This window comes from Rhinolophus sinicus, chromosome 9 (genome assembly GCF_057876585.1).
Source record: "Rhinolophus sinicus isolate RSI-liver-muscle chromosome 9, RSI-T2T, whole genome shotgun sequence".
NCBI lineage: Eukaryota > Metazoa > Chordata > Mammalia > Chiroptera > Rhinolophidae > Rhinolophus > Rhinolophus sinicus.
The window spans coordinates 10,799,424-10,816,367 of record NC_142509.1 but is presented as its reverse complement, the minus strand read 5'-3'; the positions used below and the strand labels follow the sequence as shown (position 1 = coordinate 10,816,367).

General features: G+C 38.9%; 1 protein-coding gene across 6 annotated transcripts in view; it reads right to left on the bottom strand.

Moving 5' to 3' along the window:
• The window catches only part of PRDM10 (PR/SET domain 10), a 91,480-nt gene extending 75,610 nt beyond the window's left edge, over positions 1-15,870 (bottom strand). For 3 of the 6 annotated variants that reach the window (XM_088800819.1, XM_088800820.1, XM_088800822.1), the window contains exon 1: positions 15,474-15,870. The gene's annotated coding sequence lies outside the window, so the exon portion shown is untranslated. The remainder of the gene's footprint in view (positions 1-15,473) is intronic. The other 3 variants (XM_019713984.3, XM_019713986.3, XM_074321062.2) reach the window with 1 other exon arrangement.
• Positions 15,871-16,944: the final 1,074 nt, after the last annotated feature.

Genomic DNA, 16,944 nt, shown 5'->3' with positions numbered 1-16,944 from the left:
TCCCCATTCACACAAAGAAAAACCTAAGCTAAGAGACTTGTTGGGGGTCTTAGAGTGACCGTTCTCCATTAAAATCCTTGAGAGTTCAAAAGGAACCAGCACTCGGTGTGAGCTCTAAAGAATGATAAACCTTGATGTCTGCCTTTTTCTTTTTACAAAGAATAGCTGGTTGGCTGGTAAAATGTGAAGGCAATTTCAAAGAGAAATCTATCAGGAGTCGGCGATTTTACTCTCACAAGATTTTAGGTGCAAACCTCAAAGCCACAGAATGCATTGCAGGCCTACAGAAAAGCATACAAATCATTAGTGTCCAACTTGAGCGATGTTCACAAAGTAAATGCATGCAGATCAAAGAATAGAACACAGCGGCCTGAAAGCCTCGTGGCACCTCCCCCAGAGGCACCCACCACCTTCCCCCACGGTCTACCTTTCCTCTGGAAGACGGCAGGAGGGCAGGCACGCAGTCCCACCACGCTGACTCCAGGCTGCTTCAGTCTCCCTAAGCCTAGAAGACTAGGTCTGCTCCTGGGTTTGATCTTTCAGGGGTTACAATAGAGATTTTGAGGTGTTTCCTAAGGAGCCTCTTCCTTGGTGGACCCTGAATTCCAGTTTAGGACTTCCCAGCAAAAACATTGTGTTGTTATTAAAATTAATTCTCCTAACTTTGAAATTAAATTGATTAAATATTCCTTCTATATACATTGTAACGGAGGAAATGTCCCGTCCTACCAAAGACCAACCTCTCCACTTAGCGGTTCTGGAGCCGGCCCTTCTGGTACCCTCAAGGGCTTCACCCGAGTCTTCTGCATCACCACTTTCTCCCTCCCTATTGGAGCATTCACATCAGTAAATCTGCAGAGTATCTCCTATACTTATTTAAATTTTATTATTAATTTATTAAAATAACAAAGTGTGTACTTTTCTAAACTTGTCATATTCAATAAAATGTTTACATTAAACAAAACTTTCCCTTGAATTCACTTTCATGCTCACCTACCACACCGGCTGCTCATTCTCACACACAATAAAAACTCTCAAGAGTTGTAACAGTCTGTCTCTACTTCCTCACCTCACAGACCTTCCTCAGCCCACTCCAACTGGGCTTTCATCCCCACCACTCCCCTGAAACTGCACTTTTTAAAATGTCTACTGTCAAATCCAAGGCTCACTCCTAGGTTCTCATGTTACTGACCTCTCCGCACCATCCATACCCTTCTTCACTCTTTATCTCCTAACTCTTGGTAGGAAACTGCCCTGGTTTCCTTCCATCTCTGGCAGCCTCTTCACAGCCTCCTTTGGTGGCTGCACTGCCAGGCTCCTCCCCACCCTCCTTCTCTTTCCTAGTTTCCATTTCTTTGGAGCACATTCCAGGCTTTAGGGCTTTTGCAGTAGCTCTGCCTGGATGCGCTGACAACCTTCTCCTTGCTCAAATCTCAGAATCAGTGCACCTCCTCAGTAGGCCTCTCCTGTTCACCCTCCCTCACATTCCTCTGCTTTAATACCCTGCAAAGAATTTATCATCAATTAAGTGATGTATATATTTCTGTATTGTCTGTCCCATCCCCGAAATGACTGCATGAGGGCACCGTCATCCTCAGCACCTAGAACCATGACCGACACCTCAGGCCGTCAACAACTCTTTCTTGAATGAATGTATGGTACAGTCTTCTCCTGCCTTAGGAGGGAATTTGTTATTTAACAAAAACCCTCTTAGGATGAATTCTCATAGATAAGAATGATGTACACAACTGCTTCCACAGTTAAGAAATTAGGTATATATAGACATCAATGTTTGTAACAGCTTTAATGAGCTGGAAAGAAAGAAAAAAAACACACACAGGGAGAGAAAAGTAAATTATACATGACATTATCTAGTACTATAAACTAGCAAATCAGAATATTCTGAGGGAACTTGAACTTACACCAACTATAGAACTGCAAAAGTACATGAAATGCAGCTGTTCCCAAGGTACACAAAATCAAAATCAAAACCAGTCCTTGTTCACCTGAAACTAATATAAAATAATATTGAATGTCAACTGTAACTAATAAAAATAAGTAATTAAAAAAAATAACAGTCCTTGTAAATGCAATGAATACACTGAAAACCAAATATGGTATTAGAAAAAATTCTCAAAAAAAAACAAAAATAAAATTATCTGAGAAATCCAGCTATTATAACTCAAGGTGTATATCTTGATGTATAACAGTATAGTTTCTGAAGTTTTCCCATCTATGATTGTGTCATGCCATGACAACACTGTAACATTAATTCAGTTATCACCATCCCCATTATATACAGAGTTGAGCTCACAGTGGTCAAAAAGCAGGCTTAAGTTAGCACAGCCAAGCTCAGTGGTAGGGTACTTCTGGGACTAGAATAGACATCTCACTCCTCCCTGGGGGCCTCCAACCTGCTTTGGTTAACAAGATGGGCAGAGGTTCAGGGATGACAATGAGAAATGTTGGAAATCTCACAAATCTCACATAAACAGTATTCTCTTATGTAACAGGCCCACGGTAAGCCCTTATGCAAAACCTGGTGCCGTAACATGACCTTCCAGTAGCCTACACTGGATCAGACTTCCTCTCCCCCCACATCTAGTCCTGCTGCATGAATTTGGATGACAGACAACTGAGCTCCAAAACCAGAGGCCTGTTTTAGGCTCTTCAGCCACTATCTGCTCACTACGTGACCAAGGGCAAGTTAATTTACTACTCAAGCCTTAATTCCCTCCTCTATAAAAATGGGAATAACAGTAATAATAGTTCTACTCCCTCAGGCAGAACTATGAACTAATAAGGAGAAACTACGAAATAAATGAAATAAAACCCCACAACAGGCACAAAGAAAACACTGGAAAATGTTCATTGTTGTGGTTGTTCTGGTTATTAATATAATTTTTTTAACGTTTATTTATTTAAGTGTGTTTTTCCAGGACCCATCAGCTCCAAGTTAAGTAGTTGTTTCAATCTAGTTGTGGAGAGAGCAGCTCACAGTGGCCCACGTGGGGATCGAACCGGCAACCTTATTATTAAGAGCACCGTGCTCTAACCAACTGAGCTAACCAGCCATGCCAATATAATTTTTAATATACCCTAACGATTCATGTTCATTTCTAGGGTTAAAAGGAATGCAGCACCTCAGGTTCTTTACCTGCTATTGTGTAAACAGAATATACTTGAAATTCAAGTCATACAGATTGTAAACTCTCCGCTAAGAGTAAAGGTTTGGCCAGCTAAGAAAATGTACAGGATATTGTAGATTCGGAATTATAGTTGAACATAGATTTTGTAGCCTCAATTTCAGCAAAATATTTTTTTTACTGTTTGGAGAGTTCCAAACACAACACTAGGCAACATTTTTTATGCTATGTCAACTAACCATACAAAATTGCCTTTGTTAATGTTATTCTAGTTTCTATTATGCTCATTTTTGTAGTATATTTTAATCTTCTCAATTTCATTCAAAATTCTAATACAATGACAGGTAATAGCAAGTATTGGTAAGGATGCAGGAAACTGGAAGCCTCACACACTGCTGGTGAGAATGTAAAATGATGCAGACACTATGGAAAACAGTCTGATGTTTCCGCTAAAAAGCCAAACATAGTTACACAATGACCCAATGATTTGTCACCAAAGTATAATAAACCCAAGGGAAATAAAACCATATGTTCACATAAAAACTTGTACATGAATTTTCACAGCAGCATTATACATAACAGCTATAAAGTGGAAACAACCCCAAAGTCCATCAGCTGATGAATGGATAAATAAAATGTGGTATATCCATATAATAGAATATTACTCAGGGAAAAAAAAGAAATACTGATAAACTCAACAACAAGAATGAACCTTGAAAACTTTGTTCTGCTAAGTGAAAGAAGCTAATAATCACAAAGGACCTAATCACATACTGAATAGTCCCATTTATATAAAATTTGCAGAATAGGCAAATCAATAGAAATACAAAGTAGATAAGTGGCTGCCTAAGGATTGGGATGAAATGAGGAATTAAAGAGATGTGGAGTTTCTTTTGGGTTATGAAAATATTCTAAAATTGATTGTGGTAACAGTTGCCTAACTGTGAATATGCTAAAGCCACTGAATTGTATAGTTTAAATGACTGAATTGCATGGTATGTGAATTATATCTTGATAAAGCTGTTTTTAAAAAGGTGGGCTTTTAAATCAATGCAAACCTTCTAGGAGCAATTTAGCAATAAACATCAAGAACCTTTATATATGTAGGTGTATGTGTGTGTGTGTGTGTGTGTGTGTGTGTGTGTGTGTGTGTAGAGAGAAAGAGAAACAGACAGAGAACAATATTTGCTACTACAATAAATGTAAAGGCATTTCTGATGAAAACAACTTGAGAAAGTTCCAGAGGCAAGAGAAATTTAGGACATGTTCAGGGACTAGTAACTATGAGAGAGAAAAGCCTCAAACAGTAATTAGAATGGGCCTATAAAAGACTTCAAGTTGAAGAATTACAATTCCCTCATGAACTGGTTACATCAGAATTACCTGGGGAACTAGGAAAAAAGACAAATTGCCGTCTCACCCCTGAAAATTTTGCTTCCAACAACTACAGAAGTTGAGAAAAGAGCAGGAACCTTTGTTTATAAACCTCCCCAGGAGATTCTGATGTCAGCCAGATCCAGCTAACTCTGCCACAAAAAGGAACGAAAAATATTTTATCATGGCCAATAACTCTTTTTGGAAAATCATTCCAGAAGTAATCTAAGGGATTGATTATAACAAAGCCAAGAACTGCAAAGATTAGAGCTCTGAATTCTTACTTCAACTTAGCAATATTAACAGATATTCATACACAAATGTTCAGTGCCCAAAGTTTTCACCTTAAAAAAGACATTTTTATTACTAAACAAAAACTTAGCAAGAAGCCTTACACCTTTCTTCAAAAAAAAAAAAAAAAAGAACTTACCAGTTTCCCTAATATGTTTATGGTAATTTATGTCTTAGAATTCTGAAAAGACTTGGGTGGTTGTTCATTGTGGTGGTCTTCCTTGCGAACCAGATTCTTCTCATGGGCATTTGATTTTCCAGCTTCCCTTTGCTGCATAACATGCAAATCTATTCCACACATTTATCAAGAATATTTGAAATAAGCTTTGGATGTAAATATGGATTTATGAGGAACATTTAAAGACTCAAAGATTGATATAAATGACTCATCAAATCATATTGCGCATCCCTGTTTTTTGACTATGGATAATGGATTTACATAGCTCTCAGCACAATCCCTCCAGCACCTTTTTGAACAGTGGCATTTATTCACAAGATAAACAGCAGGTGTACAAGTACAATCTGTGGCCCTGGCACACCTGTACGCAGATAGCTATCTGGCCCATATATCTCAAGCTCTTTTGTTGAATTAGCAATTGCAGTAACTAAATAGCAGACTTGCAGGTGGGTCTTCTGGGGCCCTGAAAGCCTTTCTTACAGATGGTTCTGGGTGGTAACTATGACTTGACAATCACAAATCCAACTTGTTAGCATAAAATACTGGATAATGTAAAGAGGCGTAATCTTAAGTATAAACTACTTCCTCAATAAATTCAAGTGCTTTAAAATGTTTTAACTGGAAAAAAAGAATCTTAAAATTGCTTAGAGAAAATTATTCTAGAGCACAGTTTTCATAATTTAACACTGTATAAAATACAAGAGAAAACCGTGTAATAATGTGTTCACTCCACCTCAAACTCCTGGAACATACAGCCTTTTGTTCAAATAGACGGAACCATGGCACTGACCCAAGACTAAGCAGCAAATTGATATTGGTTTGAAGTAATTCCCTTTATATTCAGTTCACTCCCCCTGTGAAAAGGTTAGTGTGGGCCTAACCTTCTGTTCATTTTCAAATTTTCATTCCTCAACCTTAGTTCTTTGTTTGCAAAGTTATATATGAAACACAGAATGGTCAAAAACAAGCATTTGATTAACAAGTGAGGCAGTTATTACTGCCTTCATTAAAAAATCTATCTTACTGGCATATAATTAAGACTTGTAATCTAAATTCTACCTCCTACATCTTAATAAAACTACTATAGTCGCCCAGCATCTACTGGTCTAGTATACAGAGTTGTCTTCTTCTACAAGCCAGGAATTTCTTAACGTATTTTCTCAGTACAGAGCAGTAGGAAAATATTGGATGTGAAGGCAAGTAAAAGTTCTTTATCTTAACCTGGAATAATAGCAACTATCTTACCTAATTCCCAGGCTCAGTGTTAAGACAGAGCGGGTTGTTTGTTACAGTACAGTACAATGGCAGAAAATGTTTTACCACAAATGTTAATAACTAAAGTATGATCACCACAGGCTAAGTATTTGATCATGAGGGTATCTTATCCAGAAAAGTCTACTTTCCAATTAAAAGACTTTTTAATACATTTTTATTATTAAACAATTGATTTGGGAATAAGTATCTCTTAACTGTAGACAAAGGTTCTCTCAACTGATATATTTCACTAGAAAATATGTATATTTCAACTTAATATTGATAGAATTTTAAAATTATGTGATTAGCATTTACTTCCATAAGCAGAGACAAAATAGTAGTATCATGTTCCTGTTTAGAAATCTCAGCCATCCCTCTGCAAACACTTGGACCATTTCATTCAGATGTAGACCACAACATGTTGGGCACATTTGCAAATCCAGTAAAGGAATTAAATGAGACCACAAAACTAGACTCCCCTAACAGATGCTCTTTATTTTAAAAATCAGCATAAATCATAGTTTATCTGATTGAAAATGCATACTGTGGAAATTCAATGTTACTTAAGAAACTAGTAGAATAGTGATAATTATAGCTGTTACCATTTACTGAGCACCTATCACATGCCAGGCATTGTGAATTGTTCTGAGTATTTCAATTCTCAGTATGTCTTCAAATATCTAAGATTTAAATACTTAAATACTAAGATGCCTTGAGTATTTAAATACTCAATCTCACTTAATTCTCACAACCAAAAATTGTTATTTGTCCAAGGTCATAACACTGATAACTGTTATTTGAACCCAATCCCTTCTATTACAGGGATCTTTTTCCTTCTCTGATGCACAGCTTTCCTCCTAGGCAAAGCTACCAGAATCCAAGCATGGCTTGGACCCGCTGCTATCCCCTTGATTTCCCACCAGATGATGCAATCACAAGGCTAGGCTTGATCTTAAAGGAACCAGAGAAGGTTATAATTTACCAAACCCACAAACAGATTTAACTGAGCAAATTAGTCAATAGCCAGAGAGCTGAGGTAACTCCAAAGCTATAGTGAGGGGTGCCATTATAAATATTCTAATAATTTTTAAAAACACATTAAGATTTATTAAATACCCAGTTCTTTAGGAACTTAAGAACAGATTGGAAGATTTTATTAAAATACTCAGCAGAAAGAGAAAATATAAATAACATTTATTCATCGTGTGAAAAAAAAAGAAAGCTATCTGTGTGTTTCACAGCCGCCCTGAAATATTAACTGAATCAATTCATCTCAGGAAAACTGATTACTCCGAATATTTTTTCTGGTTCTCTCATGTCTATGCATTTCTCTAACAGTGGAATTGCTGGGCTTTAGAGCCTGCATGTTTTTCACTTTCCAGGTAACGCCAAACTGCTTTCCAAAGCAGTCAGACCAATTTATATTCCTACCAGCCAGGTATGAATGTTCCTATTGCTCAACAGCTTCAGGATTTGGTATAACCAACTTTACTTAGGTGTAGAGTAACACGGCACTGTAGTTATAATTTGCATTTCCTTGATTATTAACAAGATTGAACACCTTTTTATGTGTTTATTAGACATTTAGATTTCTCCTTTTCTGAAGTGCTTGTTGAAGACTTTTGCCCATTATTCTATTAGTGCAGGTAACATCTTATTTAAGAAACCCTTCTCTATACTGAAGTCATGAATATCTTCTCCTATATTAACCTCTAAAAGCTTTATTATTTTGCCTTTCATCTACCATGCTTCCTGGGTCATAAATCATGAATATGTGTGAAACTGTTTCTGGACTCCTTATGGTGCTCTATTGATCTGTTAGTCTATCTCGGTGCCAATATTACACAATCTTAATTATTATAGCTCTTCTTGATCTCTATTAGAGAAGTTTTCCCGATTTCTTTCTCTTTTCCAAGAGTGTCTTGCCTTTTATTGGGTCTTGACAAAAATTTTCGTATCAGTTTGTCTAGTTTATTTAAACGTGCTGGAATTACATTAAATCTATAAGTCAGTATAAGACACCTTACAATACTGAATCTTCCAATCCTTGAACCAGTGTCTCTCTATTTTGTTTGGGTTTTGTTTAAAGTCACTCAATGAAGCTTTAGAATTTTTTCTGTAAAGGTCTTATACATATTTTGTTAGACTAAAATACATCTCCTACAGCTTATGACTGTTGAAAACCATGAATCTGAAAAAAAGATAATTTTTTAAACAATGCATAAAAGATATTTTTGATGAGACACCTAGAGTTTGGGATAAGTATATCTAAATAAGAATATAAACTTTCTTAAAGTTTGTAAATGAAACAAAGCTCATCAAGCACAATTACTGCTACATAATTTAGTTTTCATTCCAGAGTTACTGTTTTGTAGTTATGTCATATGTCACTCCAACAGGTTTAATGTACTTAAGAAAAGTTGCAGTCACATAAACAAGTATCCTAAACATCTACTGGTCATAGGTCCTCATAGTTATCAAATTATAAAGTAAGTAAAACCCTGAGTAATTTCAATTCGTCAACTTCAAGAGAAAAAGAAGAAAAGATGAATAAATGATGAGTAGGAGATTGAAATCTCACTAACATACACACCATTGCCTGAGATTGAGAAATCCAGACACCTTGCTCCTTAGTCTTGGTTTCCACCACTGTCACATGACTCACTAAACTTCTATCTCCGTTTTCTCCTTTGTAAAGTAGTTACCACACTGTTCTGTCAATGTCACACATTACAGATTAAACATAAAGAGGTGTCTTAGAAAGGACACTAAAAAGTTAGTCAAACACAAAGCAATAATCAAAGGAATTACAGTTATCCCACTAGCAGAAGGACATTATAAGGTTCCCTTTAATCATGATTTGCAGCAAGACTGAAAATAACCCCCTTAGACTGGCCTCCAAATCTTCAAGCGGTGCTAGGAAAATGGTAGGATTTGCCTACAAAATTAAGAATTTTAAAGAAAAAGATGGAAAACTTCAGAAATCACTTTGAATATCTTAAGTTAATGGTATTCAATCCATTAGTCCTCCAAACATTTTAGAATCCAATAAGTAAAAGGCATTCTTGTACTGCATTCTGTATGAGGAGGCTAAAAGATATTCATAGCTTCAAGGAATTTATAGTATGTTCAGCAAGCAAGAAATAAACACAAATAATTGCCACACAATACAAATTAAGCACTCAATAAATGTTACTGTTCTTGTAGGATATTCACAGACAAAAGGGATCATTTTCAAGTGAGATGGTCAACAGGGCCTCAGCAAGGAGTATGTACTTTCAACTAGCTCTAGTTCAGGGGTTGGCAAACTACAGCCCATGTGCAACCCAACACCTGCTTTTATATGGCCTGGGACCTAACCATTTTACATTTTAAAATGGTTAAAAAGAAAAAAACAATAAAGGAAATAAAATAGTTGAAAAGACTCAAAATATTTTGTGACACATGAAAGTTATAGTACTTCAAGTTTCAGGGTCCATAAATAAAATTTAATTAGAACAAAGCCATGCTTTCATACTATTAGGTTGGTGCAAAAGTAATTGCAATTTAAAAGGTTAAAAATAACTGCAAAAACTACAATTACTTTTGCACCAACCTAATATGTGGGTGGAAGAGAGTAGGTGACAAGAGCCATATGGCCAGCAAAGCCACAAATATTTACTCCCTAGTTCTTTTGTTGTTGTTAAGTTACAGTTGACATTCAATATTGTTTTATATTAGTTTCAGGTGTACACCATTGTGGTTAGACATTTATATAATTTATGCAGTAATTTCCCCCCCATTAGTCTAGCACCCACCTGGCATTATACATAGTTATTGCAACACTATTCACTCCATGCTGTATTTTACATCCCCATGACAATTTTGTAACCACCAATTTGTATTTCTCAATCCATTCACCTTTCTTACCCAGCTCCCCAACGCCCCTCCCCTCTGGCAACCATCAGTTTGTTCTCTATATCTATGAGTCTGTTTCTGTTTTATTTGCTTATTTTGTTCTTAGGTTCCACATATAAGTGAGATCATATGGTATTTGTCTTTCTCAGTCTGACTTATTTCACTTAGCATAACACCCTCAAGGTCCAACCATGTTATCACAAACGGTAAGATATCATTCTTTTTTATGGCCGAGTAATATTTCATTGTGTATATGTACCACATCTTCTTTCTCCCATCGTCTATTGTCAGCCACTTGGGTTGCTTCCATATCTTGGCAATTGTAAATAATGCTGCAATGAACATAAAGGTGCATAAATCTTTTCAAATTAGTGTTTTGGATTTCTTCGGATAAATACTCCCTGGTTCTTTACCAAAAAAGTTTACCAATCGCTGCTGTAGAAGGGTAGGTAGGATTTTGGTGGGCAGACAGGAACATTCCATTTGAGAAATGAAGGAGTGAAAACATGAAGGAACACCTCAGAATATTGTAGGGACCATGGGAAGAGCAGTTCGGCTAAAGCAGAGGGTTCCAAATCAGTAAACAGTTACTGAGCCACAATTGCTATATGCTTTGTTATTGAGCCATTTATACTATTATGGTAAGTGATAAGCATTCTCCTACATAGTCTATGAGATTTGTACTATTATTATTCTCATTCATAATTAAGAAACTAGTTAAACGATTTGATAAAGAAACTAAGGCTTTGGGGGGCGGGGGGTAGTAAAAGAGAGTAAAGGGGGTCAAATATATAGTAATGGAAGGAGAACTGACTCTGGGTGGTGAACACAAAAAAGAAACTAAGCTTTATGGAAGTTAAGTAATGGATCCAAGATCATAGATGATCAACTGAGTAAATCTAGGTTCCTTTACCCCCAGACCCCACTTTGTTAAATGCTATACAATATCAAACCTCCATACAGGGTATTAAAAGGAAATACATCTACAAAGGTCAGTTATAGCAAAATTGACAATGTTTTCAAATATTGGTGTAAAAGAATCTGATCTTTATCTGTAGGCTATGATTCTTTAATTGTGTTTAAAAGGACAGTTGTCCCACAAGCTGGTCCAAGCGTTCCACACTTAAAATCAAACAATTGTGGCCTTTTCCTAAATCACAGAAGAAAAGGAAAAAAATGTGAGCTTGATTTTCTCAATTTCAAGTTTCTCCCAGAAATCTTTAAATCTTTGAAAAATGGTACACTATAAAAATCAGTAAGTTGCAGACAAGTTTGGGAAAATTCAGCTGCTTATGCTTAGCTCAACTTTTTTTCAAATGGATTATGTGCTCAACAGATGTCATTTTACTATTTTAAGTTCAAATGATTAATTGAATATATTAATTCAGTAACAGTTAAACTCAATTCTCTGGAAGTCGTTTTAAGATTAAGGTGTTCTTCAAAAGAATAATGTTTCTGTGGGAGTTAATATAAGCACTAAAAAAAGTCAGACACATCTATCAGTTGAACTAAAGAAACAAAGATAAACACACTGTATGAGGACTTAGTGCTACATACTTGGGAATACCCATCCCTACGGGACTAAGTCGAAGCCTGCACTGTTCAACAGAAGTCACGCAAACCACATACATAATTATAAATCTTCTTGTAGCCACACTTTCAATAAGTAAAAACAGAAAAAATTAATTGCAATATATTTTATTTAACCTAGTATATGCAACATATTATTTCAATATCTAATCAATATTTTAGAAATTGAAATACTCTGGCTTTTTTTTTCATACTACATCTCGAAATCTGGTGTGTACTTCACATTTACCACACTAGCATATTTCAAGTGCTCCATAGACCACACTGGACAGCACAGAACTAAGGGACAGCCCTTCTAAAGATCACAGCAGGAAAGAAGCTGTGGGTTACAATCAGAGTAGGACCTGGAAAGTGACAGACATGGGTAAAGAAAGGAAGTATGTAGTTCCAATATTCTAATGTTGAAATGAGAGTTCAACTAAGAAATGAGTAACAAACCATGACAGATTACCTTCGAAGATAGTAATCTTTTAGCAATCTGTATGTTTGGTGTTCTTAAAATATTGCATGGTATTGATTTCATAATGATTGTTTTCACATTTTAATCAGTGATCATTGTGATTTGGGAATATCCATAACCTCCTTCCTCTCTCTCCATTATCTTTCCCCAATTCTCTAAAGTATTTCAAATGTATCCAAAAAGACCTACTTCTAGGTGCTTTCCACAACTTAAACAAATTTAAAATCTACACAAGTATGGGCAATGGGAAGCCACTGAAGGATTTTGAAAAGGGAATGGAAATAATGTTTCAGTACAGTATCAACGTCACAAAAGGAGCTGTAGGAGATAAACTGGAAAGGCACCAGTTCAGAATGTTCCACGTAAGTCTTAAACTAGGCTTATAACTTTGATAGTAAAAGGACAGAGGCCAGATACACTTTAGCAGTGATTCAACTAAATCATGTCAACAGTATAATGGCAGAAGAGGGAAAGGAAGGCTTCAGCAGAGAATGACCAAAATAATCAAGTCAGGAAAACCTCCCCTCTCAACCTTCCTGCGGCTTGCAATACCATACTTAGCTGGCAGGTCATACAAAAGCAGAAACTTTCTGCAGACTTTGTTTAGCAAACATTTGCTTTTTCTTCACTCACTGGCTCTTTCTAGACACCAGACCAAATTCTCACTTGCTAATCTATTAAAATACCTATGATAAATTTAAACAGTAGTCAATAAATTCTGCTTGTGAAAAAACAAATTGCTAGACAGGGTGTGTCTATGCTCTTTGGAAAGGAGGTGGGGTGGGGGAAGACTGTATTTTAGTGGTAATAGGTCATAGGACATCAGCCTTCAACTTTAAAACAAACTCTGACTAAACAATTCAAACATTGCAGTGACAGGATGTTTAATAGTTTACTATTTTTGCCAAATGAAACTATGTAGTTACCATGTGATTACCAGTGCTTAAAATGTGAAATTAAGGAAATCAACATTATAGGTCAGTATTTCTCAACACTTTGATTAAATCTGCTTGTACTCAGAAAACCTATCCCATTAGATTATGTATTTAAAAGGTAAAATATTGTAATGCTTTTCATTCAGAGGCTCTCACGATGCCCCCCTTCAAGTAATGGGGAAAACCACTGAAAATGGCCAATTACCAATGAAGGCATTAGGCACCTATGGACATAAAAAAAAAAAAAAAGTATCATGATGACAAGTTTGTAAAAATGTTTTATACACACACATAAAAAAGATTTGAAGCACACCAAAATATCAGCAGAGGTTATCTCTGGGAGTCGTACTTTAGGTAATTTTTTTCTTTTTACACGGTTTCTATATTTTCTGTTTTCTACAACGACCTTGCATTATTCTTTAAAGTGAAAGAAAAAAATAAATTTAGACAAGTGGAAATTGAAGTAGTGTCAATCAATTCAGGATTATATTGGATTATGGTATCCCTTATACCAGCATAATCTCTAAATAAAAAGCACTCAGGGCCCTTGAAGACATGAATTTTGCCTTATTTATAATACACACTCAATTACATTCACATGTACAATATGTATGCGATGCATACATTGATGTCTGGTGGAGGATGCACATTAAACTAAACATGGCTTAGAGAGAGCGCTTTAGCACCCTTACAAAAATAACAGAGCAGAGCCAAGAGTGGGTGCTCAAGGAATAAATAAGACTCAGAAGGTGGAGGAAACGTCTTGGTCCAAAATTTTCAAATCTGCTACTAAATTGTTCCCTTGAAAATGGTTCGGTTATATGTCAGTTTCACTTCAATTTATTAAAAAGAGTAAACCTAGAAGTTACTTTCTAAATATATCAGATTGAATCAACACTGCTCTAAACCCGGCTTTGCCTAAGCAATCCTTTTCGTTTTCTCAATTCTAGAGCAACGTCTAAGTATGGTTATACGTGGAAACTACTGCGATGCCGTAGATGGAGTGGGTAGAATACCAAATACATAATATACCTTCCTCCTGTCAAAGAGCTTACAGCAAAAAGTTAAAGTGATAACCAAGGAACCGGTCAGAAAAAGAGGCCACGAAACAGTCCCGAGTGATTTTATTTTTAATAAAAGTAAGTACTGTCGAATTTAAAGAACTTTTGGGAGTGATGAGCCCGGCAAGATGTGAACAGACGAAGGCGAATTAGACACGGGTGGACTGGGTGGGGCTCATCACACATTTCACCCTCGATGACAGCACCCCAACCATATTTGTGCTTAAGCATACACAAATTATCGATTGCAAGTTGACTGAAATCCAACAAATCCGCCAAGCCAGGGTAAACACGCGCGCCCGCAAAAATTCAACAGCGCCACATTCACTTTACTGGAGACGGAGAACCTAGTAGCAGGCCACAGACTAACGACCGCTTAATGAAAGGTGACGATCGGCTGGAAACTCCAACGCCGTCCCCCCGCTCCCCAAAGGCCTTGGATTCCTGCCTTTGCACTCGACACCGAGCGAAGGTTGACCTCGGCCTCCGCCCAGCTCACCCCCGGCCACTGTTGACCAAAACTGATCCCAACGTGCCAGCCCCAAGTCCCTCCGAGCGGGGCCTCCCCGGGTCCCGGTGACGCCCACTTGTAAATAGGGGACGGGGAACCCGCAATCAATAGCAGATGGCGGCGAGGCCGCACTAGACAAAGCAGGGAGCCCCTTCCGAAGGACCCCGCCGTGGCACGGACCAGCCGCCCGCACAGCCCCGTGGCCTGAGCCGCGCCGCCCCCCGGCCCGGGCGAGGGAAGACGGCCCGCCGCACCCCCAGCGCCCGTCCAACCGCCGCCGCAGGAGCGCGCCGGGCGCCCAACTGCCGTCCCGGCCCAACCAACGCAGGCAGGGGAGGAGAGGTGCGCGCGGCCGGCGGAGCGTGCGAGCCACTCGGGGGTCGCAGGGGGTAGGCTGCGCGCGGCGAAGGCAGGGGCGAAGCGGCGCCGAAGCCATTGCGAAACGCAATGCCAGGAGCGACTCCTCTAGGGGTTTTTGCCCCTTTCCCCTTAGAAGGTGCAGATGGTTTGACCCCCCACCCCGAGTGAGGTGCCGCGTCCCAGCCCCGGCTGGACTGTACCATCGGGCGGTGCCGCCGGGATTTCTCCCCCCCACCACCACCATCAATTCCCCCCCCACCCGGGTCCGCGGTCGGTTGGCCCCGGCCGGGCTCTGAGACGCGGAAAGAGCTTGGCGCCATTTTGGGTGGGACTAAGCAAAGACGAAACACCCTCCCAGCCGATGGGGTACTCTGGACGCTGGCTTATCCGGTTCCCTTAATCCTTTAGGTACTTACACGACGTTGGGTGAGGGGAGCTGGAAGATCAGCGGGTCCCCGATCCTCTCTCCCTAGGGGTGATGGAAATCAAACCCCCCCCGCCACCTCCAGGTGGTTCTTCCCGCCGCAGAGTGGGAGCAGTATAAAAGGCGGGGCTTCCTTAGCATAATCTGCCTGGCAACCTGATCTCGGCGTTATATGATTGGTTGAACTCTGTAAACTCCATGCCCTGCCTAGAGACAAGTAATGCTGGGGCAAACTGACAGGCCCAGATTTAAGACTCATGACGAAGATCCTGAGACGCTAATTCAGGCGGCAGAAAAGCCAAAAGGAGATTTGCACAATGGCCCAATGACTGAAGGCCTCTTTATTTCGTGCTCTGCTGTTCCTTTAAAACCCAATCAAAGAGCGAGTCTCAGGCAGCGCTCGCCTGCGTTTGTACTCTAAGCCAATCAGAAAAGCCGACTCTTATGATTCAGGGTCGACTGAGCTCTGAGGGACCTGCGGGCGCCGGGGCGGGGAAATGTCCGGCCCCTGAGCCCCAGGTGGAGAGTTTGGACTGCTGGTTGGAGTTCCGAGGCAGCCCGCCACACACCCAAGAGACCCAGTGTCCTGAAGCGGCCTTCCTGCCAAGCGCGCAACTGAACCGGTGGTCTGCGCGGAAACCCACTTCCCGGCCTTGGGCTCAAGTATCGTCGGAATGTGCCCTGGGGGCCGATCGTTCCTAGGAATGACGGCGCTACCTTCCACCTCTGACCCGCTGACTCTGTGTGTTCAGTCCCTGGCAAATCCTGGAACACCTCACTGCGTCTCCTTTGCCCTTAACCATTCTGAAAACGGAAATGATTCAGGAACATGGAGTATTATTCAACACTGGTTAATCAGTGATTTAACTCCTTTCTTAACCTGAGACTTCCACATCCTACCATCCCTTAAAATTATTCTCAAAGGGCAGCCCAGTGCATGGAAATAAGTCAAACTTTGGAGCAAGACACCCTTGAGCTCTAATCACCCTTAATAAGAATGGTAGCTATATTTCAAAGAGACCTTGAACCTTTGGGCCTTCAGTGAGCAGTTTTCCCATCTATGAAATCTACCTGGCTACATCATTTTGAAGATTAAATGAGAAAGTATTGATAAAACGTAAAATTACTAAACTATTGGCTAACCAAGGAAAAGACAGAGAGTACAACTAAGCAAAAGGGGAGAATGGGAAACCCACCAAGAAGAGGGGAGCATAAAGTTCATTCAACTACATACCCTTTACTGTTTTATTTAAAAAACTGGAAACAAAGTTGAAAAAAAAAAAGGGAGAACATTACGTTTTTAAAACTTCAAGACAGGGTACTAGCTTCTAAGCAACTTGATGACTAGACCATGTCTTTTTAAAAATATGTTTCAAATACAGTTGACATATATTAGTTTCAAATTAACATTTATAATGATTTTATACTTTTATAACTTACAAAGTGATCACCCAGATATATCT